This window comes from Ambystoma mexicanum, chromosome 3p, assembly GCF_040938575.1.
Source record: "Ambystoma mexicanum isolate Mex_15411 chromosome 3p, UKY_AmexF1_1, whole genome shotgun sequence".
NCBI classification, from domain to species: domain Eukaryota; kingdom Metazoa; phylum Chordata; class Amphibia; order Caudata; family Ambystomatidae; genus Ambystoma; species Ambystoma mexicanum.
In genome coordinates, this window is record NC_090925.1 from 1,115,579,535 (window position 1) to 1,115,606,698 (window position 27,164).

Genomic DNA, 27,164 nt, shown 5'->3' on the forward strand with positions numbered 1-27,164 from the left:
GCGTTTGCCCTCTTTGTCCTGCGGGACGCAGCGTGAGGAGGACGGTTAAACTGACCTCTTTCGGGCTGCTGGTGGACAACCGAATCAGGTGTGGGTTGAGTGCAAAGGGAAGCCAGAGCAGTGTCTGGGGCCTAGTACTTTATATCAAGCCTGTCCTTTGCAGGCATTGTGGAGGGATGTGCCATGGTGACCAAGCCAAAGCAGTCTTCCCAAATATCCTTGAGGAGCAGAATGGACATTATATACTCCATCTGCTGTTCTTTTCGTTGGTACAGCACACTGTCCTTTCTCTGCTCCTCCGGTACAAGACCAAACATTTTGGCCGCTCTACCCATCAGAGCATGAAATGATTGAACTTCATCCGGAGGAGAATCCCTGGCTGGGATGTAGTCAGGATTGCCCTCAGATGGGATGAAGTCATCATAGTCATCTATTACAGATGTATGAATGGAAGCCACATCGTCCTGCGGGACCTGATCAGTATTCATGTTTGTTAACTGCAGTGGTCATGCTGCTGTCATTCCACCCTTGAGGGGCAGGAATCCCACTGGTGCCACTGGTTCAAGAAAGAGCAAGAGGATTTCTTGGTTCTGGGGGAGGCAAAGGAGCAGGTCATCTTTGTTGTAGAGGGGACACTAAAGTTGTTAGTCTATGGAGAGGTACCTTGTAGGAGCCAGCGTAGGTGGCGTGCCCAAGGGGAGACTCCTTGCAGGAGCCCGTGTCGGTGGTGCCGAAAGGGGTGCTCTTGTTGGCTGGTTGGACTTGAACACCTATGGGGTTGTGGTGCCGCAGGCCTTTCTTGCGGTTGTGTGGCATCTGGAAGAGAAGATCTGGTAGGTGACATGATCCCCTAATCGATTTCTTCATCAGAGGAAGTGGATCCACCACCCTATCCTTGCCAGAAGGTACTGAAGGTGTGGTATTGCTGATAGCACAGGCAATGGTGTGTGCGAGGGAGGAAGAAAGAATCTTCGTAGTAGTCACCAGACGTTTGGTTGACTTGTCAATGGTGTCGTGGACCATTTTGTGGTCGATGGTATTGTGGTTGACGAGGCAGTCTTTGACCAGAACAGCGACAACGACTATGAAGTCTTTGTGAACTTCGATGGTGAAAGGAATTTTGGCACCAAAGGTGCTGAAGTCAACAGGTGTGTCAACAGGGCTGGCACCCCCTTTTCCTTAGACATGGACAGGTTACTGAACTTGGATGGAGGTGATTTCCCGAAGACTGTCAATGGCTTTGGCCCATCCCCGGACAGCTCCTGGTGTGCTCTTTTTCTGCCTCTGGAAAGTTCATCATGCAACCTTGACCTCTTACTAGAGGAGGTTCGCTGGGTAGATCTACCGCCGTAGTTAGGCAAGACTACATACTGAAGCAGAGTCAGAGGCCCCACCGGCAGTCACGTGACCAACCTCTGGTGACGATCTCGGAGGGTCGTGTTGGAAAAATTATAAGTTACTCACAGTAACGGTAGGGACGGGAAACAGATTTTTTTTCACCAGAAAAAATTGTCTTCCCCTTTACATTTAGATGTGCGTGGGGACGCGGCCCTGGGAGCATCCGCTCCCCAGCCTCTGCCCACTGGCTCCACTGCTCAGTCCCCTGTGATGCATCGACAATATTATGATTGCCTAATGACACTGATTGTTACGGGGGAGAATAGTGGGACGTATGGAGCAATGGGGACTATTGACTAGGAGTATGTTAGTCCCTACGGTGAGTAACTTATAATTACTCCTATGTCCGGTCCCCTTTCCTCCATACTGTATGGGCGATTACAACTGAATGCAGCTCTGGGAAGGAGAGTTGCTCTTCTAAGAAAACAAGCTCTTCAAAAGTGCCTGGCCAAATGCTGCGTCCAATCTGGCAATGATATCCAAGCAGTAGTGTTTGCAGAAGGCCAATGGGGAAGCTCAAGTAGACACCTTGCTGATCGTCTGCCACGGGACGTGTCTCTGGAAAGCCACCACTGTGGCCTTGGCTCTGATGGCGTGGGCATGCATGTTTGCTGGCAAAGGTCTGTGTTGCCCCTCATATACCTCCTTGATGGCCATCACCATCCACCTTGCTATGGAAGCCTTGAAGGCTTGACAGCCTGGTTTTGATCCACCAAAAGTGATGAACAAGGCATCCGATTCATGGAAGCTCTTTGTCCTGTCCTGATAGAGTCTTAGAGCACGCCTGACATCCAGACAATGCAATACCTTCTGAGCCTCATCCTTTGAATCTGCGAAGAATGTTGGGAGTACTATCTCCCTGTTAATGTGAAAGGAAGAAACAACCTTAGGTAAAAAGGCAGGATGTGTCCTGAGCACCACCTTGTTCTGGTGAAACGTGATATAGGGCTCTGAAGCCACCAGAGCTTGAATCTCGCTGATCCGGCGTGCTGAAGGTAGGCCAACCAGAAATGCAGTGTAAATAGTAACCAGCCTGATGTCTACTGATGCCATGGGTTCAAAGGGTTTGTGTGGCAGGGCCCCCAGCAGCACGTTAAGGTCCCAGACCGTATGTGGGCGTTTGACAGGAGGATATAATCTGGTCAGGCCTGCTAAGTGTCTTTTGACCACCGGACTGGAAGAGGAGAAGATGTCTCCGGAATTCTTGTAGGCCTCTATGGCAGCCAGATACATACGGCAGGTGTCTACCTGCAGACCTGAGTGTGCCAGATGCGCAGAGAATGATAACACATCGTCCAATGTGCATGTCAGAGCAACAATATTGTTTGTCTTGGCCCAGTGGCAGAACCTGGTCCACTTGCTTCTGTACTGACTCCTGGTGGAGTCTATTCTTGCCCCCTGTGTGATAGCCAGGTTGTCCTGTGACAAGTGTAGATAATTCAGGGTGACCTGTTCAGGAACCAAGCTGCCAGGGCTAACTTCTGCGAAGCGAGATGAGCGACTGTGCCCCCTTCTGGGAGAGTAAGGGGGTTGGCCCTAGCAGGAGGTGTATTGGAGGTTGGTCGGCAGCCGGAAGAGCTTCGAGAACCAAGGTCTTGCCGGCCACCATGGCACCATCAGGATGAGCCGAAGGCTCTGACTCCCACTCCACTGATTCACAGGGTCATCAGCAAGATCAGTGAGGAAAGGCGTACGCATTCATGTCGTGCCACAGGGTCTGCAACGCATCCCCCAGAGATCCTCTGCCTTGTCCCAGCCAGGAAGCAAATTGAGGGCACCTGCTGTTGTTCATGGGGGTGAATAAGTCTACCTTAGGGTGACCCCACATGTGGCAGATCCCCCTCAGGACCTCTTCTTTCAACTGCCACTCGTAGTTGTCCATCTCCAGTCTGCTGAGCTGGTCTGCCTCCAAGTTGGACTCCTCCGCCAGGTGAACTGCTGACAAGTGTATGTTGTTCGACAGGGCCCACTACCAAATGTTGTTGGACAGCCGGCTGAGGGCACCTGGAACCTCAATACTTGTTGATGTAATGCATGCAAGTGGAGCGGTCTGTCTGGATGCAGACCGACTTGCTGTTGACCGTGGGGAGGAACTCTTTCAGGGCCAGCCAGACGCCCATCATCTCGAGTCAGTTGCAGTTGATGTGATCCAGTTGTTCCTGTTATGACCATACTCCATGGACACGGTAGTTGTCCAGTGTAGCCCCCCATCTCTCTAGGGATGAGTCTGTGGTTATAGCGAGCTCCGGAGAAGGCAACATGAATGGTCTGCCCGCCAATAGGTTTGTCTCTGCATTCAACCATTTCTGGTCCGGGTGAAGCTGCTGTGGTATGCTGATTAGAGCTGCCTGTGAGCCAGTCTCCTGATTTCAAGAGGCTCAGAAATGCAGCTGCAGCCTCCTCATTTTGAGTCTTGTGTGTGGCACAGCCAGGAGACAAGCTGCCATAATTCCAAGCAAGTGCTGGTACCACCATGCTGATGTCACTGGTCTGCTGGTCTGCTTAGAAAATGCCTGGTGGTCTTCCTGATTGCTGTGATCTTGTCTGTCGAGGGGAAGGTCCTCTCTGCCCTTGTATCCCAAATTAGTCCCAGGAATGTTAAGTACTGAGTGGGGAGTAACTGCGATAAACAACCCCAGATCGAGTAGCATGTGCATCAGTGCTAAAGCTGTGCACTGTACAGCTGTGGGTGACTTCGCTCGGACTAGTCATTCATCAAGGTATGGATAAAGGTGATAGCCCTCCGCCCTGAGCAGAGCTTCTACCGAGTTCATTAACCTTGTAAAGACCCTTGGAGCCAAACTGAGGCGAAATGGGAGGACCTTGTGTTGGAAATGGAAGCCCATGATCCTGAACATCAGGAAGGAAAGATGGGGCTCCCAAATCGGGACGTGTAGGTAAGCATCCTTTAACAGTCTCCCCCACACAGTCTGTCCACAATGAATGCTGGAGTAACCATCTTGGACTTTTGAAGGGGTAGGGAAAGGTTCAAGGAAGATAGGTCTAGAACAACTCTCAGGCCAGCAAGCCTCTTTTTCTGAATGGTGAATATCTGGCAATAGAAGCCCATCCCTCGCTGTGAAGCTGGAACTTCTTCCACTGCCTGACTCGAAACGAGTGAGCGGATTTCCGCCAAAGGAGTTGCCGTCCTAATCTGTGGGAGTGGAGGGGAGGGAAGAGTAAAATGGAGGCATTGGCAGACGGAAGCCTGTGGAAACTATACAGAGGATCCATGGGTCCGCAAACCTTGCCCTCCAGGAATGGAAGTGAAGGGCAAGCCTGCCCCCCACCGGAGACTTGTAGATCTGGATGACATTGTCACAACTTCTTTCCCTCTGATGCTGGTGCCTGGGAGGGGGACTGGAAAAAAACCCTTGTGGGAGGATGTGTGCTGCTTGCCCCTGTGCTGGCTAGAAGACCTGTCGGGCTGGCTAGAAAGCCCCTAAAGCCACCGAATGTACGGGCTCTGTGAGAGCGTTGATGACTCTGGCTATAGGCCTTGCGTGCCAACTTTGTCAGGATTGACAAGGACTTAGCTGTCTGAGAGCTGTTTTTCTTTATCCATGGTCGAGTGGAAAAAACCCCACCCCCTCAAATGGCAGGTCTAGAATGCGCTGCTGCACATTGGGGTTAAACTTGGTCACTTTGAGCCAAGCTGTCCTCCTCATATCTGTGGCGGTACAAATCGATCAACCTGCGGCGTCGATGTGAGCGACTGTGGATTCCATAATGTCTTGGGCCACAATTAAAGCCTGTGCCAATCCGGCCCTGAAGTTCACCTGACTATGCGCAGGGAGTTCTGGGAGGAAATCTGTACTCTCCCGCCGCAGCTTTTGATCACTGCAGCCAGCATAGCGTCAGCATTAGCCTGATGCAGATGGAGAGTGGCATTATAGTAAATCTTTTTGCCATAGGATTCCAACAGCTTTTCCACCTTCCCTTGGAGTGCTGAGGGGGGTGCCGATGACGAACACTGTTGCTTGGAGTAAAGGAAGGCAGCAGCTATAACCGATGATTGAAGTTGAGGGTGCACAGCCAGAATGAGGGAGTCCCCTTCCGCCTGCCTATACTTGGCATTGAGGCGTTTATTGGTAGGCTGTGTTGAGTGCAGCTTCAATCATCCCTTCTTGGCCAGGGCTTCTGCATCCTTTTGCAGAGGAATGCCAGTTCTTGAGGCTGGGGAATGGTCAGCACCTTGGCCAGAACCCCTGCTTCAGGTTGCTCAACTTGTGGCTACGAAATACTGAGGTATTCTGCTACACCTGCGCTCTCGTGGCAGGCCTTGCCTGATGAGTGAATATCCTGGTCCTCGTCCTCATCCATGTCACCCGATGTGTCCTGCAGGTCGGGAGCTGTCAGAGCAATGCTGGGCGTGGGCAGCTGCGGCATGCTGACTGGCAGTGCCGGGGGCTGCTGTGGAGGCTTGACTGGTGTGAGCGCGGGGACCAAGGGCTCTACTGGGGTGGGGTCCAGACCACGGTTAGAGGCTGGGGTGGTGCAGGAGGGAGCATGTCCTTGATAACCCCCCTGAGGATGGTGCCCTTTTGCTGTGATTTCATGAGGGTAAGGAACATTTCGAAGAACATATCCTGCATGCAGGGGAAGGGCCTGGAGGCGTAGGAGCCGGGTCCAGTGTCTGCTGAGGTCTTGGGGGTCCATGCCACCCTGCGCTGGAAGCTGCATACCACCCCTGTGACGGTGTGGTCGGGTATGACGTGGACCAGGTCACCGGAGTGGTCCAGTCCCACCCAACGTGCGTCCCCATGCAGGCTCTCCAGAATGAGGAGACTCTGGGCGAACCTCCATCTTGTTCGGAGAAGGAACCCTTGAAGGCCGGATACCTGCTGAAACCCACCATTGTCGACATACGCCAGGGAAGGAGCGTGGCACCAGTGGACAGAGTCTTCTTTGATCTGAGAATTGCTAGGAGTGAAAACAGATAGAGAAAACAAACAGAAAGCTTTGGGGAAGAGCATGTGGCATTACAAGGCAAGAGACCGAACCCAGGAGTGCTGGTGAAGCGGTCCGTTCCCGTCGATGCGGAAAAGAGGACTGAGCAGTGGCGCCGGTGGGCGGAGTCAGGGGAGCATATGCTCCCAGGGACGTGCCCCTGCGCACATCTAAATTTAAAGGGGAAGACCATTTTTTCTGGAGAAAAAGGTTATTTTTCCCGTCCCTAGCGAGGGAACCCCATACAGTATGGAGGAAAGGGGACGGGACGTAGGAGTAAGATTGACATAAGTCATAATCTTTTATAACATGATTCAGGCGCAGGCAGTCATCATGCAGATCTTCAATTAAGACATTCTTTAGGCCGCAACAGGTACAGGCCTTGAAGAGGCTCTTTTCTCTAGTTCTCCACCATGAGGTAGGCCCAAAACGTTGACCGATGTGAGAGGACGGTAATTTGTAGGCAGCTAGGGCAGTTTGACGAAGGACACCATTCCTGCTGCCAAGGATATTGTCGAAAGTTGTTTTGAACTTGAAAAGATGATTATTATTATTTTTGTTATTTGTTATACACCCAGACCCGGAGGTATCACGGTGTAGGTTACAGAATGCTTACTTCTCTGTTTACAATGCAAAGTCAATACAAGAGATACAATGTGCTTACGTTTCTGCTTAACAGGTCACACTCAATTCATGAGTTGTAGATGTACATGGGGTCAGGACTGATTCATGTGTTACAGAGTGAAATAGTTATTATGGTTTATTCATACACATTGAAAAGCCAGGTTTTTAAAATGTTCTTGAATATCTGGAGAGAGGGTTAATCTCTGATGTCGGAGGGAAGGGTATTCCATAATTTCAGGGCCAACACCACAAAGCTATGACCCCCTGCTTTAGATCTTTGGTAGCCGGGGACGAAGAGAAGTGAGTTGTTGCTAGATCTAAGGACTCTGGTGATCTTTTTATAGGCAATAGCATTGTTCAGGTAAGTAGAAGCTGTTTTGTTGAGGCACTTATGTGTGATACAGAGTGTTTTAAAGGAGATTCTGGCTTTGATAGTGAGCCAATGGGCCTCCCTTCTGATCTTAGAGATATGGTCGGATTTTTGTTATGCCTAATGCTGCTTGCAGTGCTTTATTTTGTAGGATTTGGAGTTTGCCAATGTTAGCATTGGAAGCACCTAGCATTAGTATGTTACAATAATCTAACTTGGACAGGATAAGCGCCCTAGCTAGAGTAATGCAATTTTGGGGGGACAGGAATTTCTGACTCAGTGCAATGAGCTTAGAGGTGTAGGATGTGGCTGAGGAGAGTGCGTTTACGTGTTTGGTCAGTGTTAGGTTGGTATCGAGGTGAACCCCTAGCGTTTTGGCTTGGTTGAGAATGTGCCGTCAATAGTTATGGAACTGTAGTCTTTGTGGAGGATTTTAATTTTTGCTGGTGACCCCACAATGAGGATCTCCGTCTTTTCGTCATTTTGACAAAGACTATTGTTTGCCATCCAATTTTGGATGATAGCATAAATGTTGTTAACTGTGATTGTATCTTGCACATGGTTACCCGTAATCGGGATAAGAATCTGCGTATTGTCAGCAAAATTTGTATAGATCATTCCCATGGCATCTAGTGCTGGAAAGAGTAACTTGGTGTATGCATTATAGAGAGTTGGAGATAGGCAAGAACCTTGTGGCACTCCTATCGGGACTCAGATAGGGTCGACTGCTTCCTTACCAATGCTGACTCTGGAGGTGCGATCAGATAAAAATGATTTGACTCAGAGTGTGGCTTCTTCAGAGAAATTGTAATTGGTAAGTAGAGTATTGCATAGTTTTTCGTGGTCTACCAGATCAAATGCGACAGATAGGTCTAATAGTAGGAGAATGCTAGGTTTCCAGAATCCCTTATAATATCAATTTGGATTTTTAAATCTAAGAGTGCCGTTTTGGTGCTATGGTTAGGCCGAAAGCCAGATTGTCTGGCATCTAGGAGGTGGTTCTCTTCCAAGTAGTTTTGAATTTGGGAGTAAGCTATTTTATCAATTATTTTGAGTAGAAAGGGGACAGTGTTTATTGGGCGGTAGTTTGTGGGAATCGCCGGGTCAAGAGAAGGTTTTTGAAGCAAGGAAGTGACCTAGGCTTCTTTGATGCTGTCAGGGACTTCCATGGAAGCGAATGAGGCATTGACAAATGTTGTGATGATGTGTGATAGGGAGGGAGCACATAATTTAACAAGGTTGGCTAGGAAGCAGTTGTCACAAGTTTCTCCCCTTCTCAGCTGTGTTTCCTTTCTTGTGACGCTCTTGGAGGTGGGTTTTTTCTTCCTTACTGTCTGGGACCTGTACAAGCCTGGACGTGGGTCTTCGGAGTCCAGCGTGAAGTTGCAGCCTTCTAACGGAAGAGTACCACTTCCGAGCGAGGAACCAGGATGCAGACGAAAGGTCCCGAAGGAACGGGTAAATTCCAGGAATAGTCCAAGAATTTTGGGCAAGGTAGGGTGAATTGGATACCAGGAAGGCAGGAGGAAAAAAGGAATAACTGGGAGAGCGAAGCGAACTTCGGAACGCACGTCTAGCTACACCAAGCAGTAGCGTTGAGACGTGTGGCGCCGCATAGGCGTGGCATTTTTCTAGGAAGCTGAATGTAGTAAGAGAGGAATGGCGCGGCATACTTTGGAAGTGTCGGCCATGTTGGTAGGACCGCGGAGTAGACACTGCGGCGCATCATGGACCACGAAGTCCAAAAGGGGCAAGCACAGTGGTTCATGACAGCATGCCTCTTCCTAAGCCCGGCTCCTCCGGGTTTGCCTGGGTGTATCCGATAATATCTTCTAAACAGGTGAGGGGCATTCACGTTTGAGACCGGTTCCCAGGTACGCTCACTGGGAGGGTACCCCTTCCATTCAACCAGGTACTGGAGTTGGCCGCGTCTGTATCTGGAATCGCATATCCTGGAGACCTCAAACTCAAGTTGTTTATTGACGAGTACTGGAGGGGCTCTAGGAGCAGTTTGAGTGGAATGTATAAACGGTTTCAACAAAGAAGTGTGGAAGACTGGATAAATCCTTTTCCAGGAATCTGGTAGCTGGAGTTGGTAGGCTACTGGATTGACGATTTCCTTTATAGAAAAGGGTCCATAATACTTAGGAGCCAATTTGTTTGGCCGTAGATGCCGTGGAAGAAGCTTCGCGGACAGCCAGACCTTATCTCCAATTGTATAAGGAGGACTTGGTCCCCTTTTGGTGTCTGCGTAACGTTTGACATCCTTCCTGGCCTTTTCTAATCGTTCCTTAGCGTCTTTGTGGATATTGATTAAGGTTTCGATCCAGGAGTTGACTGTAGGGACTGGAGTTGGATGAGGTAGTATAGATGGTAGAACTGAAGGATGAAACCCCTGACTACACTAGAAGGGACTGGTCTTGATGGCTGAGTGGTCAGAGTTGTTGTAAGCAAACTCAGACACAGGAATCAGAAGGGACCAATCATCCTGGACTTTGGTAGAAAAACAATGAAGATACTGCTCTAAAGTCTGATTGACTCGTTCCGTAGCTCCGTTGGTTTGAGGGTGATAACCGAATGATAATGCACGCTGAATTCCCATTATTTGACATAGGTGTTTCCAAAATTGGGATATGTATTGAGGCCCTCTGTCTGAGACGATTCCAGCCGGTTCTGACAAAGATGGTAGCTTGAGCAGAGGTGTAAAATGAGCCATGTGAGTGAACAGATCAATTGTAATCAATTGTAACCATTATGATCGTGTATCCTCTGGATGGAGGTAACTCAACGATGAAGTCTGTGGTGATGATTTCCCAAGACCGTGTTGTCATCGCTGGTTGGTGTAAGAGACCTGCTGGTCTTCTGTTATCATGTTTATTCTGGTTACAGACTGCACAGGACTGAACGTAGGTTCTTACATCATCTTTCATCTGTGGCCACCAGAATTGTCTCTGAATATGATGAAGGGTGGAAGTGATGCCTCGATGTCCGGAATGGAAGGTGTAATGACAAAGATAGATATTCTTGGTTCTCAAGTTGTCCGTGGGCACAGCCAGTTTGTTCTCTTTGAAGAGGTAACCATCCTTTGTGTCCAAAGACCATTGGTTCTTTCCAATGTAATCCTTCCACAACTCAGAGGATGGATTGCAGCTCAGAACTTTTCCAGCAGGGAGTCAGCTTGGGCCACGATCACTGTGTTCGGAAACGTCTTGGGAAAGGCGCATGCTATGAGAGGCTCATAGTCAGGACGTCTGGACAGGGCGTCAGCAATGACATTATGTGTTCCAGGAAGATGAAGTATTTGGAACTGGTATTGAGCGAAAAAGAAAGCCCAACGGGCCTGTTGGCTGTTTCTGCACTCCAGGGACTGTAGGATTTCCAAATTCCGATGGTCCGTACGAACTTGTACTGGGTATTTGGCTCCCAGAAGGAGATCACGCCAGTCAGTGAAGGCTTGTCGGATGGCTAGCAACTCCTTTTCCAGGACAGAATAGTGAGTTTCACTGGGAGTTAGAGTACGGGATAGATAGGCAATGGGATGTTCCTTCTTGTCAAGTTCCTGTTTCAAGACTTCTCCGATGGCTTAATCCGATGCATCAATCTCAACTAGGAAGGGTCGGTCTGTATCCGGTTGGGCTAGGATGGGAGCCCGAGTGAATTCCGATTTTAATCGTTGAAATGCCGACTCCTGGCTTTCTTCAGAAGTGTTACAATAGGGTGCACAATGTCAGAAAATGTGGGTATGAATTTCCTGTAAAAGTTAGCAAGCCCCAGGAAGGATTGGATGTGTTTCACAGTAGTAGGAGCAGGCCAATACAGGATGGACTCGACCTTGGAAGTATCCATTCCGATGCCCTTGGAGCTAAGAACAAAGCCAAGGTAATGAACAATTGATACATGGAATAGGCATTTTTCAGGTTTGGTAGGAGCTTATGTTCACGTAAGCACTGAAGAACTGCCTTCACATGTTCTTGATGTTTTCCAGGATCCTTGGAGTAAATCAATATGTTGTCTAGGTACACTATGACGAAAAGGAACAACATATCAGAAAAAACCTGATCCATGAAACGCTGAAACACGGCAGGAGCATTAGCAAGACCAAAGGTCATTACCAGGTACTCCAAGTGACAAAAGGGAGTTCTGAATGCTGTTTTCCACTCATCGCCTTCTTTTATACAAATGAGATGGTAGGCGCCCCTGAGATCAAGCTTAGTGAATATGACAGCTCCCCTTACAGCCTCCAAGATATCTGAGATAAGGGGGAGTGGGTAGCGATCCTTGAGAGTACACTGGTTGATGCCACGGTAATCCAGACATGGTCTAAGTTCCTTGGAGTCCTTTTTTGGAATGAAGAAGAGAGAAGCACCAGCTGGGGACTTGAATGGTCAAATCGTTCCATTAGTTAGATTAGTGTCCAAATATTCTCGGAGGGCCCTCTTTTCCGGTTCAGACAAAATGAACATTCTTCCAAAAGGAATTACAGCTGAAGGCTCAGTATCAATGGCACAATCCGCAGGTCTGTGAGGTGGGAGTGATTGAACAATGGCATTTGAAAATACATCTGAGTATGATTGATAAGTTCGGGGAATCTGGATGATGATGGAGACAGTTACTGAGGATTGCTGAGATCCCTGGAATTCTTCTGAAGGATGTGACAAGGTGGTAAGGGATAAACATCGAGAAATACAATGTTCTGAACCTAGAAACAAGGACCCAGCTGGATTGATGTAGGGATTGTGCTTTTGTAACCACGGCACACCCAAAACCAAAGGATAGTGAGCCGATTTTATAATGTCAAATTTGAGGATTTCCTGATGATTATTTATTGACAACAGTAGATCCTTTGTTTGATGGGTTATGGGTCCAGAAGACAAGGGTCTGCGATCAATGGCTTCGACCGGTTGAATAGTTTCTTTAGGTTCCCGGGGTATGTGATGTTCAACGACCCAATCATGGTCTATGAAGATGCCCATGGTGCCACAGTCCACTAAAGCCAGGATGGGGTAGGATTCATTTTTGGAAAAAGTTTAGGGTAGTCTGTAGGACCACAAGAGTATTCTGTCCAGGAGATCTCAAGGAGGGAATAGACGAGCAGCAAAGGTCCTTCTCCGGAAGCTGTGCTCCGCCTAGGATCGGGAGCTGGCGTTTCCCGAGCGCCGAGTTGGCGCTCAAGGACATTCTCTCACAAGATGTTTGTCTGAGGCGCAATACATACATAGGCCGGTGTTGATTCTGCGCATCTTTTCGTGGGGGGAAATAGGTCCTTGGGAGGCTCCTAATTGCATTGGCTAAGGTTCGGAGGCTTGAGTGTTTGTTGCTTCTTTAGGACCAGGATAGTTCGCGACTGACTTAGGAGATATCGATTTTGATTTCTTCTTCTCGGCCTTCCTTTCCTGGATCCTGAAGTCAATCTGTAGGGAGAGATGCAGGAGGGCTTGAAAGGAGCTGGGGCGAGCTACTCTGGCTAGTTCGTCCTTTATCTCTTCGTTTAAACCTCTTCTAAAGAGGGTAAAGCTCGCTTCTGGGGACCAATCAGCCTCTTTGACTAGCTGCTTGAAGTGTGTGACATACGTGAGCATGTCCTGGTTCCCTTGTTGGAATTCGAGTAGTCGTTCCTGCGCACTGTATACGAACTCAGGACGATCAAACATGGTCTTAAGTGCTTCTACAAACCCATCGTAGTCATCCAGGAGGGCATTGCCAGCATTGACTAAAGGGGTGGCCCAGGATAAGGCATTGCCCGTGAGATGAGATATCATGAAGCCGACCTTAGCTCGTGGAGTGGAAAAATAGTATGGTTTGAAAGTGAAGTGTACCAAACAGGAATCTAGGAAGGCCCGTAGAGTTTTGGATGATCCATCGATTTTTGTCAACTACTCCGCCTAACAGGACACTTTCCTTTGCAGCAGAATCCCTGGACAAAACCAGCTGCATTAATGCATCATTCTCCGCCTTTAGATTCTGAACTTCAGTGGTTAATTCTTGCATGCCACGCATAAGGTCCTGTACAGCGGCTTCCATTTCTGTTTTTGTTTCAAGTTTTAGGCGTCTCAATCTGTCACAAGTTTCTCTCCTTCTCACCTGTCTTTCCTTTCTTGTGACGCTCTTGGAGGTGGGTTCTTTCTTCCTTGCTGTCCGGGACTTGTACAAGCCTGGACGCGGGTCTTCGGAGTACAGCGTGAAGTTGCAGCCTTCCGACGGAAGAGTACCGCTTCCGAGCGGGGAACCAGGATGCAGACGAAAGGACCCGAAGGAACGGTACATTCCAGGAATAGTCCACAAATTTGGGCAAAGTAGGGTGAATTGGATACCAGGAAGGGAGGAGGAAAAAAGGAATAACTGGGAGAGCGAAGCGAACTTCGGAATGCACGTCTAGCTACACCAAGCAGTAGTGTTGAGACGCGCAGCGCCGTGTAGGCGTGGCCTTTTTCTAGGAAGCTGAACGTAGTAAGAGAGGAATGGCGCGGCCTACTTCGGAAGCGTCGGCCATGTTGGTAGGACCGCAGAGTAGACACCGCGGCGCATCATGGACCACGAAGTCCAAAAGGGGCGAGCATGGTGGTTCATGATAGCAATCTCCTTTACAATTAGAGGCTTTGAGTTTAGAGATGGTATCAAGAACTTGCCTTTGGCTGACCTGAGAGAATTTAAAAGCTGTTATTGGTTTTCTTGCTGACCATTGAGGTTTTTTGGGCTATCATTTTGTTTTGAAGTGTGTCAATTTTTTACGCCAGCGCATTTTGTATGGTAGTACACCATACTTTGCTGGTATTTATGGGAGAGGCTGTGGGAATGGGACTTTCCGGTTCTTTCAGAATGGCAAAGAGTTCTTTGGTGTTTGAGGCAGCATTATTGATGCTTGTGTTGAGGGCATTAGCTTTTTGCTCTATTAAGGTGATGTGTATGTTTGGTTGGCTTTGGCGAAAGCCTTTGCAGAATCTATGCTTCTGTTTTTTATATGGAAATGTTCCAGCGCCCTTTTGTTACGCTTTAAGACTACTAACTTATTGTTGAACCAGATATTGGAACGTTTGGCTGGCCGTGGTGTTTTTGTTTTGATTGGAGCTAGTGCATTAATGGTGGTGGAAAGGCAGGTATGGTAGGAGTTATCGAGGCCGTTAGGGTCTGTGTCTAGGCAGGTTTGTGCAGCAAGTTCCTCTAGCAGGACAGGGGTGATAATATCCACTGAAAGATTCTTAGTATTCCTTATTTCAATGGGGTTGAGGGGTGTCATGTCTCTAATTACTGTTCCTTGTGTGAGAATTTGCAAACAAATGAGGTGGTGATCAGACCAATTAATGGCTGAGATAGACTCGATGGATAAGCTTGCATTGAGGGTGAGTATCCAGTCTAGCGTTCTACCTTTAACATGAGTGGGTGCATTCACAAGTTGTCTGAAGTTCATGTCAGCTAGAGAGGAGTGGAGGGCGCTTGCTTTGTGATCCTGGGCATCATTGAATCCTAGGTTAAGGTCCCCGAGTAATATGAACTTGGTGTTTGGTTTGATGTAGGGTGTGATAAGAAGGGGAATATCATATTCAGGATGGTTACGGTGGTTAGGAGCTCTGTAAGTTATGAGGATGTTGATGGTGGAATTAGGATTAGGAGTAAGTTTGATAAGTAGTAGTTGGTACCCTTCAAGGTTATCACAGGGGCAGGATCTGAATTGGATTTGATTTTTTGCTATGAGGGCAACCCCTCCCGCTACTGCATTAGTGCGGTCTGATCTGAATATGGTGAAGTCTTGTGGATGGCTAGAATGAGTGCTGGGCCCGACGCTGGGTGCAGCCATGATTCAGTGATGACTAGGAAGTCAAGGTGGTTATCTAAGATAAGATTGTGTATCTCAAGGGCATGGGTGCTTAATAACGTACATTGAGTGCTCCTTTGAGTGGGGGTGGAGGTACTGCAATGGGAGTGGGGGGTGGTGTGTATGGGTCTGAGTGGCGGGGGCATTACTCTTATTGCTGTCTGGGGTAGAGGTGCCTGTAGTTAGCATTACAGCTGTAGGGGAGGTGAGGGTGTGATCGATTTTGGTTTCCAGTTTGGGCAACTGGGAATTGCTAATGGTGTGAGGTGGGCTATGGCGAGAGCGTACTGAAAGTCTGGTGCGCCTGGTGTATCCTTTGCATGGGTAAGTGGTTACTGGAGGTGGCGGGGGCAATCTGGCCTTCAGGCGCTGTGTCCGTAGAGGACCAATGCAAGGGAGAGTGCTGGTTTTACTGGTCTGGCCATTGTTGGGAGAAAGGGTGTCAGATATAGTATGGTTTCTAGCGTTGCAGTTGGGCATATAGCCTTTCGGCAGTGGTGGTGTAGGTTGAGGGAAGGGGACAGTTTTGGGAACGGAAAGGGTTAGGGCGTGGGTGGTGGCAGGGACAACCTAGTTTGATCAACCCATACCCTACAGGGATAAAGGCTCCTCCTGAGCAGGGTGGTGATTCCATTTTGATTAGGGACGAGATCGATGAGTAATAGGTTGGTTGGAATTGTGCAGTCTGCCGTTTTAAGATAAGGGCTTAATGTCCTACGCACATTAAGTAGGTGATAAGGGTGGGTAGGAGTTGTGCTCCACTGTGCTCGCTGTGCTGGTGATTCCGTGTCATACTGCAGGGCCAGGAGGTGGGAAGGCGTGCACTTTTGTAGGAGCAGATGCCGTAGGGAGCCTGGCTAAGCTATGGGTGGTGGTGAGATGCACAGGCAGGCAGTGCGATAGAATGAATTCACTAAGAATAGGTGTTCCCTCATGTTTTAGAAGCAGCAGGCAGCAGAAAACACAGTTTGGTTAACAATGTGGGTACAAACACAACATTGGTGGAGTAAAACAGAACATTTAGCACAATATGAGTACAGTACCATTGGGCAAGGATTTAGGCAATTGGCAATCTAACACCTGGTAGTAATATAGTGATGGCATGCAGCTTATAACATAGCGTATCACTGATGAGCAGACATGTACATTCGAGCGATATGCATTATATAAGGTGGTAAAAACAACATACGGGTACAGAAATAATAAAAATAATTTACAACCGTGACATAAACTTTAGATCATAGGTGCTGTTATAGTTTTTTGGCTATCCGCATGGCTGCGGGTATATTTACTTTTCGTATGATGATCAATGAGTTTATGGGGGATCTATACAGCTGCTTTGCTGTCAGCATGCATGGCGCTCGTGATGGTAGGGAAAGGTTTAAGTTAGGCTGTGAGTCAATGCGCCTGCCGGCATGGGAAGACAGGTTTGCATCAATTGGTAATACCAGGTGTGGCGATTACCTAGGGTGGCAAATGGGGGTGTTACCCAAGGAAAGGTGGGGAACACAATAGAGGACAGCTACCTTGAATAATTTTATCATCCCTGCGTCTCATCTCTCCTGGCTCCGACAGGCTCAGGACAGGAAAGAGCCTTAGTTAGTGTGCCTTCGTGAAGTGGGCCGGCATACGCTTGCCGGCGTCGGATTGGCACAGGTAAGGCACTAAGCAACTAATCCGGGGTCTGGATGCGGGTCCTGCGAGTAATTAGGCTGTGGGTGTTGCTTCGTTGTGAAGAGCGGCCATCTTTGCCTATTTCGATCCTTGTGGTGCACAATGGTGGCTAGGTGCACTCCAGTGATAAACAGCATGCACTTCTCAATTAAATCTGGTAGAAGACATCTAGCACGATTCTATTTGTGCCGATGCAGTATTAGCGCGTTCCACTGCACTGATAACAAATTAACAGCAGAAATCTGCTGCATATCAGATGAAGCCCTCAGGCTTACCTTGCAACAGTATGTTGCTCCGGATTCTCCTCCTGATTGGGGGCACTGCTCATGCAGTGTTTGGGGAGCTCCTTCCCCTCCGAGGGTGTCACATTAGAAATAAGATATTCACAAAGAGAGATTTTTGAGGACTCCCAACACGAACGTGCGGTAATAAATCTGAAGATGGCCAACAGGGGTGGAACTAAGGGAATCTTTCCAAATGGCTATGGGCTGTATGACCCAAAAGTGACATTACTAGAGCACGAAGTTTTCAGTTTAAGTTTAAACTCCTCTATGCTACAGAGTATTCCCAGCCTGATGACGGGGAATATTCACAGCATGTGAATCTAGGAAAGATCCAATGCTGGAGAACATTTACTGTTTTAGAACATACTGCATAGGTTTATACTGTGTGTTTGACGTCCTAGTAGGTAGAGTGTTTTATAAGAGCATTATATTAAATGTATACATTTTCTCGTATACCTGTGTGGTATATTTTCTATGGATAAGTGTCTGGACTAATTGTACCTTTGCATCAGCCTGCTACTACCTCCTGGGAGTTAAGCCTAATCACTTATGTCACTCTACCTACCTTTTAAGATATTTACATTTTCTTTTTGGCTGGGGGCTTTTGCCCACCCTATAGTTAATGGTTGGATAGCCCTCAACAGGGGTTGTGTACAAAAATTATCTTAACACAAACCTTGGTCAGGTGTCCTCAAAATTGAGAGTATAGCTAACTAGTCCTCAACTATACCAAGACCTGTCTTGACCAAAGACCGTACAATTCTGTACAGCAAGACGATAGATCAAACTTCCTGTCTCAACACCAGCTCACAAACTTGTGCCAGGGACAAACAGATGGAATTGGTGGGTGAGCACCTTGCAGAAAGCATCACATGAGGCAGAGCATCCTGGCATTGCAGTAAAAACACATTGCCCTAAGCATGTGTCAGTAAATCTTCCATCCTTTGAATCATCCAGAGGTCAAAGCAGCATCTGCAGCATTACTTGTTACCTGGCCCACCATGCACAGTCCAGAGCGCTCAAGATCATGATTGTTCTGCTCCAACTTTCTTAGCAACATGGAATCTCAAATTGAACTCCCATGGCATTATCAATGCATCGCCAAGGTAGTCCACCGACAAACTCCATGGAGCAGAAGTTCTTAAGTTCTTCAACGTGAGCAACTTCCAACAAGGAGAAGATATGCTTTGCAAGTTCCCTGTTCAGCTCACACTTGCTCAAAACTCCAGTGAGCCGGCCCAAAACATCTGCCTTAAGTGTTCAGATCATGGGGGGGCAGGCGTGTAATGCTATCACCTACTACACACTCTGTTGAGGCAGTGGTGTTGTCCAAGAGGACATGAACAGTTAAATCTACCATTGATGATAAACTGCTTTAAGCCCCAGGAAGTGGATGTGGAGGGACTTCTGTGGGCCAGCCCACAGACTGCTCAGTGATAGATCCTACAGATGAGCTCCCACTCCCCATCAGGAACCCGTCCAAAACTGGGGCGGCAGTTATCCACAGCTATAAGAAGGCTTCCCCCTCCCAAAGATCCCAACCAAAGGCCTTTGCAGGCCTGTTGGTGAGGGTGGGGGGTTGATAATGCCCCTCATGTCCCAGTTGAACTGGGACCACTGTAGCACCAGGATGGTACTCTCATGGCATTCTGCATCTTCTTAGTCCTGGAAGCCAGAGTCCCAACAATCTCAAAAGCCTGCACCGGGAGTGCCCATGTTGGGTCACAAAAAGGCTACCATGGTCTGGGTGCATGTGACTCACTCTGGGGAAAGGGACAAGCCATGCCCTGCACTGCATCCAGAACTTGCTCCATAAACTGCAATTACATGCAGAGGGTCAGTAAGGACTTTAGGGTGGTGGAGAAACGTAACTAATGGAGGTGGGTTTACACACCCAAGAGCACAAAAAAAGGCCAACATCGACATCACAGCTTTTGAACACAGTTAGATTGCATGTCAATGTATGCAAAGTATTACATTATTTGAACCATGACGTGGATTGCCGGTTTCTCTATAGGTATACCTCATTTTCTTCATTGCACCTGATATATGGTTGCAGCAGAGCAATGGGTTGGAATCCCAGTCATTCTGACAAGGCATCCTACATCTGTTTGTGGATTATTGTTGCCACATAGGAGGGATCTGACTATGGACCAGTAATTCTTAGGCCGAGCTGGAGTTACCATCTCTCTACAAGTGTCTTCTTGTTCATTACACCACGTTAAGTCCTTCAACCAGTCATCGACCTTTGGCACATGTAGAGAGCACTAGTGAAGTTCTATGTGCCACATTGCAAGAAAAAAAGCTAAACCCAAGAATAAGCAATTTTGCTTGGGGAAGCCACTACTGAGACCCAATAGGCCTATTACCAGGCGCTAAGCGAATATACTAACCCGTTATTTCATGCAACCCACTAGCCCGCCACACGAGCACAGTTCCAGCCCAAATGAGTGGAGTCGAACTGCTTATCCTTTTCAGGGTGATCTAGACCTGATGAATGAATTTAAATTAGAGTTTATAGTTCATAGAAAGCTTCCTCATTTGTTTGCAGCGTTATCACCAGTCTGGTGTAGCATAGCCTATTGCTTTTTCCTACTCTCGTTTGGCTTTTTAGAGAGTACCATCTTGTCAGTTCTGGACCATGTGGCTCAGCATAGAAGTTATAGGTTTAGATTGCTCATGATATAGGTTAACTCTTTATGGCCACACCACACTGAATGCGCCTGATCTCGTCTGATCTCGGATAGGTTAACTCTTCCGGTGAGATAAAAGCACCCGCCTTGAGCCAGTCGTCGACTCTTATAATAGCTACTCTTGCTAGGTCCCTGCATGATCCCTACATTAAAGGTGTTTTTAGCCCTGTTATTTGATCAAATTCTATATCCAAGGGGATGGGCACCGATTGGCCTTATTTAGTATACAGGGAGCTGAACGCTCTTATGGCAGGGAGAACTGCGTTTATCTTTCTATTTGATATTGGGCACATGTCCCACATTAATGCTGTGTGCCTTCTGGCATTGTTAAGGCCCTTTCAAGGGATAGCTATTGAGCATACAAGGTGACCGTACCAATATTTGATATGACTGGCCTGCGCTATCAGATAGTAGTTTTCAAAGTCTGGCACTGCTAGCAACCCAGCCTCTTCATAAGGGGGGGAGTAAGGACCTCCCAGGACACCCTCACTTACCTGCCCAGATGTACCTTGTCAACAGGCTGCAAATCTTATTGAATGCTTGAGGCAAGCTTATGAGGATATTGAGGATTATTTTTAAAAACTTGTGGCCTATATTGATGGCAGGGTCTGCAACATATAACAGGAGGTATACAATGATACTATTACTTGTATCTGCTTTGTGTCATCTTTGTGAAAGGTTTATTTTAAACCCCCACCCCCAAAACATGTGGAACAAAGGAAGTAAATATGATACCATTACTTTTGATGTGTAGATATGCAATCCCCTATGCACATGCTATATGCATAGTATACATGCCAGTGGCTCGATGGCTAGAGCAAAGAGAAGCTGAGAAAAGACACCCTGGACGGGTGCCCCATTGCAACTGAAATGGGACTGACAGTGCCATTTATTAACAATTTAGCCACCGGCTGGGCATGGTATCCAGTCAAAATGTCGAACACATTTGGTCGAATGACAGAAATGTCGAAAAAATTATGTCTAAAACATTTTTTTAATGCTTTCCTTTTTTATTTACATGTTTTTTTTGGTTCCGCAAGTTAAAAAAAAGGCTTCAAACAGAAAAAAATTCAGAAAGGGTGGGACGGGGGGGGGGGGGGAACCCTCCCATTTCAAACAAAAAACAAACAAAAAAAGACATTCAAAATATATTTTTTTGACATGATTTTTTTTAACATTTTGACTTTCGACCAAATGTAATTCGAAATAGTGACTGTAAACCGCTGGGCATAGGACAGTTTGAATACAGATAAAAAATGGGAGTCCAATTACATTCCCTGTAGGACAGTAAACAAAAAGATTCAGCTTAGGGAATCACCAGCTTCTCCAGCATCTAGGAATGTAGCATCTGCTGGAGTGTTCAGGTCCACCTAGGGTAAAATAGCAAAGAAGCAGCATAGATTGAGCTGTGTGGATCTCCCAGGCGTACAACCGGACTGCTCTGGTAACACTGGCTTGCCCATCGGGGCGGAGGGGGCAAATCTATTAGCCAATATTTTGGCCTTTGTGGAGGAAGCACATTGGATTTTGTTCCTCAGAGAGGCACAGCTCCACCTCACTGAAGATGCCCAACAAGGCTGAATCTCGTGTATGGGGGTGCTGTTGGTACTCTTGTTCAGAGGGGGAATTGCCTTGCATTTCGGTGTTGGGCTGCCCCTGGGCAGGACAAAGACTGATAAGCAGGGATATTTCTTTTCTGTGAAAGGGACAGTGAGCTAAAGACGTGGTTGAGACCCTCCCAGGGGCCATCCACCCAGGAACAAGTCAATGGGCTGTGTTCGTGCTGGTAGAGAGACTCCCAGAACCCCCTTTGTTTTGGATTTTGTTCCTGCCAGGCTTTGGGAGCAATGCAATAACTGCTTAATTCATAGCTGCAGGGAGGGACTGACACGTAAGACTCCCGACACACTTCCAAAAGTAGCAGGGCCAATGATGTGAAATTCCTTGTAGAAAGTCATGGATATACCATCTGGGCCTTGGGCTTTTCCCAAGGAGAGGTTCATGATAGCCCTCCTTGGCTCATGCAGTACTGTGATGGGAGCGTTTAAATAGTCCCTCAACAACTCAGGCCAGCTTGTCATTCTCCAAATATCGAGGCAAGTCTGCTATAGGTGGCTCCATTGATTTGCTATAAACAGTCCTGTAATATTGAATTAATGCGCTTATGATACTGTTGTGATCTTTGTAAAGTTTCCAGTTTGCCTTCATCTCCTCGATCAGGACTGCAGGGTTGTCAGATTTATGACCCATGAAAGCAGCTTTCCCAGGCCATCATCCTCCCTGTATCTCTTTGCTGAAACCCTACAGACCAAACACTTAACGTCCCTGTTACCTGCTACCCTGTATTCAGTGAGCCCGTCTTTGATTTTAGTTAGTGCGATTCCTAGCATATCGTACCTCTTGAGAGTTCAGCTCACTTTTGATACTACTGAAGGTTCCCCTCAGCGCCTTTAGTACACCATTTTCTTTGACAAGGCAGACTCCCCTCAGATATATCTTATGTGTCTTCCAAAGTATCACAATTGCAACAAATGAGCCTTTGTTTGCTTCCAGAAATTGGCTGGGTCATTTCCATACACGGATCAGACAATGGCAACATCTAGCAATGCCTCAGGTTTGAATCTAATTGTGTCAAAGAAGTTAGGGTCATCGGAGTTAGGCACATAGTGGTTGACCGGGACAATGCTCTAATAATGCCACTTGGCATCAGAACAGACCAACCCTACTTTAGCTTCAGACGAAATATTCTCACATGGCTACACTTTAATGACTCCCAAGTCTAACTGTGACCCTACCAACACCTCTAGACGTTACTCACACATATATATATGTATATTCTAGACCTTACTCAAACATGTATATATGTATATTCTTTATTATTAACTGATGTGTCAAGACAATTACCTGTAATTGTCTCATACGTATATATTGTGCCCTACATTGTAACGAAGCTTTTGAGTACTCATGTTTTCTGTTCTCTGTTGCGCCATGTTACCGCTGGGTTTGGCGTGCCATACAAATCAATAAACAAACAAAACAAACAATGCAATGGCTGCAGAGACACCCAGCCAGGATAACAAACCTTCCATCCAGGACACAAATCAGAGGTTAAAATCCAATCTGGTTTTGTTCAACGATTATCACCCCACTCGAGTAAGTGGTATGTGACAAATATTTAGAAACAGATGTGCTCTGCCAGAATTTTGAATGTCCGGTCAGGGTCAAACGAGTCTCCTGTGGCATTATTACGGCATTCTTGTGTCTTTTCAGATAGGCAATTATTTTACGTTGCTTAGCAATGTTATTAAGGCCCCGAACATTCCAGGTCATCAGTGACACACTCAATTAGCTGTTATGAGCGACATCTTGTAAACTCAACACAATCAGTGCACACATCCAGCAAACCTGTATACATTTGCCTTCTTACCCACTGTCAGATATCAAGAACTACCTTTGCTGCAATCACACACTCAACTAACCATGTTCATTTGGAATCTTTCAAATAAAATAAATCAGCTTGCCCTTCTCCTTCTCCCTCCGGGCCTTTCCGAAACTCCAGTGTTAATGCTGAACGTAAACAACATTATCAACTGAACCATCCTACAGACCTAGTGTGCCTCGCCATCGGTGGTGACTAGGAAGAACATACCCTGGTCACCACCATCAATTATGAAGAGCCACTAAGATACAGGGTAGCTAGTGGTCACTGCACAAAGGGTGCAAGAGCGATTGACAGGATCTAGCCTATATAGTGATTTCATAGAGCATCCACATAGTTAGAAGCCTCCTGTGGAGATGAGGAAATAAATTGAGATCACCATGTGTTAATTTCAGCCTTGCAGGAAACCGAATCCGGTATTTTACACTTTCAGCCCGACGATTCCACTTGACATGCAGAAATGTTCTTCTAGCCTCCAGAACTGAGATAGTGAATATTCTCGCTATGACAGCACAAGGTGGGAGACTGGTGCTGGTGATGCGATGAGCCCTTTTAACGAGGAAGGGATTGGAGAGGACTGGGTGCCCCCATATTTCCAGTAGCTGTTTTTCAAGGAATACTTCAAGCAGGCCTTTTGCAGCCGCCTGCCGAAGGCCCACAATCTGTATGTTATAGCAGAAAATACCATTGACTCCAAATCCTCATTCCTCGCTTGAATGAGTTTCATGGCTTTTTCAAGCTGAGCCACCTTCCACTCCAAACCTTGCTGCATGCCTACAAACGTGCTTAAAAAGATCTCTGCTTCCGTCATTCTGCCATACAGCTACTCTATCTTGAGTTGGGAACCTCCACTCTAATGGATAGGATGTCAGTCTTCTGGTCCATCTCTTTGAGGGTTCCTATTATCTTTAATGGTACCTTTAATTTGATCTCTAACAGCACCTTTAATAGTATAGAGCAAAGGTCCCCCGGTTGCTGCTCCCAGGTGTGTTATCCACTTGCCAGAGTCTACTCGGTTTCTTAGAGACAGACCCGGACATCATATATGGCTGTGTCAGTTATCTGCTAAAGCCCGTTGACAATGCCCGGCCAGGCGCAGACCGGCCAACCCTAGGATTTTCAAACAACCAGCCAAGTCTAACCCTGCACCATTACAGAGGCAGGGGCTCACTTACAAATATCCAGCTGCATCGTGCGGATCCCCGCCTGCATCCCACCACCAGGTGCTGTGGACATGCGGCCAGTTCATGATGCAAGATTTAATCAGCAGGAAACATAGGCCGCACCAAAAGAATGGAGGCTTATCAGTCTTGCACGCTCATCTACCACCTACCCTGTGCAGCTGCAGATGGTGTGATAAGCTCAGTCTGACTCAAAGAGCACCGATAACATGCTGACCACAGTTCCACCACCACGTTTACCCTTCTGTCCAAGGGCCTTAGTGGGGTCCAATTGCTTGCAGTCAGAGTACCGATCCTCTAGGTCACTTCGTCCAGCAGTCATCAGCAATAGCCTTCCCGGTCTGCTGTGAGACACTAGCACCCATGCACAGTCAGGACATGCATTACCTAACAAACGCCTCAGCAGGGGATCTCACCAACAGAATCACCATACATTCCCAGCTCCTTCAATCCATCCAGGTCCCAGAGCTTCCGCCTCGGTCAAGCAGCGAGTCACAAAAACACTGGAGAGCACAGTGCCCAAGCCGGCTCGACCAGGAGGCACCTCTCAGCCACACAGAAAGAGAAAAGAGGATCCAAACTGGAACCCTACCGTCCCCTGCACACCTTTGTATTGCGTCAATAAGGCGCCTTAATATCAATTCTTAGAGGAATTTGTTGTCAGTCCACATTCAAAGATAACAAAGGACAAGCAAAATTCAAATCAAAATTAGAAATGTAATCAGTTCTTTGAGTGTAAAAAACAAATATTCTTTTATTCCAAACGCAGAAGCCAGAGAGGATTTAGTTCATTGAGGACGGCTGACGCGTTTCGAGAAGTCTCTTCTCTTCTTCATGAGCCAGAGATCATGTACAAGAACTAAATGGAAACAGTATAGAGAAAATAAAGGCAAAGTCAGAGTGTAATTGCTACTAGATAGTTTCCACAACCTACTACGTAGTTACAGTCAAAGTGGTAGTCTTCTGGTAGTAAAATCACAAGAACAGTGTCTCAATGGTTACATTAACAAAAGAAACCGTAGTAGAAATGAAGTTCCACAATTGTAATTAAATTATATCCAAAGCCACAAACAACCAAACTACGGATGGCCAATTTATCAAAAATTCAGACGAATGGCTGGGTAGAACAAGGTGGGCAATATGAGCTATGGAGAAGGGTGGAGAATATGCTCACCATAACTAAAGGGATCCTTTGCGCTATGGCGTTTGGAGGTGGCTCTGAAAAACAGAGTATGCAGTTGGATGCTGATTAATAATTCAAGCCAGCACAGAAGCGGGATACCAGTGTGCTGCAATAAAGAAGTGCGGGAGATCAGGGTCTAGTAGGTTAAAGGAAGAGGTAACACTATAGAAACAAGAGAGATGAGACTAACTTGAAGGTAATAACTCACCCTGGCTGAGGGAGTATCTGTGAAGGTCCGTTCGAGTCCTATCAAGTGGATGCTGGTTGCAGTGAATGATCACTTTCCTCTCAAAAGTGCGCCGAGTGCGGCGTACAATCTGGATTCTGTCCAATTGTAGTAAGTATGTGACATGCGGTCACTGTGCAGATGCCTACTAGGGCATATGATCTGAATCTGCGGATAACCCGAAAATGCTGTGCGTTAGACTATAGAGTCCTTAATATAAAAAAAGTGCTCCCCTGGTTAGGAATGTTATGGGAGAGTGAAAACTTACTGTCGGGAAAGCGTGGTTCGGTTTCTAGATGCAGCGATTGTGATCAGCATTCAGTGAAAATCCAGTGCGTCTCGCAAATACCAATGAGGGGTATGCGTATGTCGATGGAGATGGTTGCTAGGTGAGGGACGCTACCAGAGAAGAGGAGGACCCTCTCGCATGCATTCATGTGCAGCGTGGTTCGTCAAAACAGACAGACTCGCGTTAGGACTCTAAGGGAGTATAACGCTTAACAGAGCTTGCGTAGAGCGGCGGCCATTATGGAGTGTACAACCTATGCGAAAAAAGTGTTGAATAGTGCCGGAATATATGTACAGAGGTGATCGGAATGGAATCGCCTGGTGCATAAGGTCATATCATTTTGGTTGTGGTTGGTTGGCTATGGATTTACAAAGTATAGAAATAATAAAGCTGATATCACAGAACAATGTCTGTTAGATATAATTCCCACAAAATAATAAATAACTTGCATTCAGTGGATAGATTGATATCTGCAAAGTTACATAGAAAGCGTTGTGTCGTAGTAGCATTCATAGACAGTAATGTAAAATTGCTCTTAATATGCAGTTCGATAAACAATGGACAATACATATAAAGAGCCCAATTGGAGGGAAGGGGCAGAAATGGGTTATTAAGTGCCTCTTTAAATGAAGCATTTCAATGAAAATTCATCGTTAAGTCCCCTAGGGAGCAGCGTGTTCAGTGTATGAATCCAATATTTCTCTCTACGAGAGAGTATTGTCTGGTAGTCACCACCTCTATACGGTTTTTTGACTACTTCTAGGACTTAAAATTTAATTTGTGCCACAGAGTGGTTGTTCTCCATGAAGTGTCTCGAGAGGGGTGACTTGGTGTTGTTGCACCTGATGTTAGATTTGTGCTCTGTCAGTCTTTCTTTAACTGATCTCGTCGTTTGCCCCACATAGAGTTTGCCACATGGGCATTTGATCGCATAGATCACTCCAGTGGACATACAGGTAACATAATGTCGTAGTTTGATCTTTTTTCCTGTACATGGATGTACAATGGTGTCGCCTTTGGTGATATTGTTGGAGTGCGAGCAA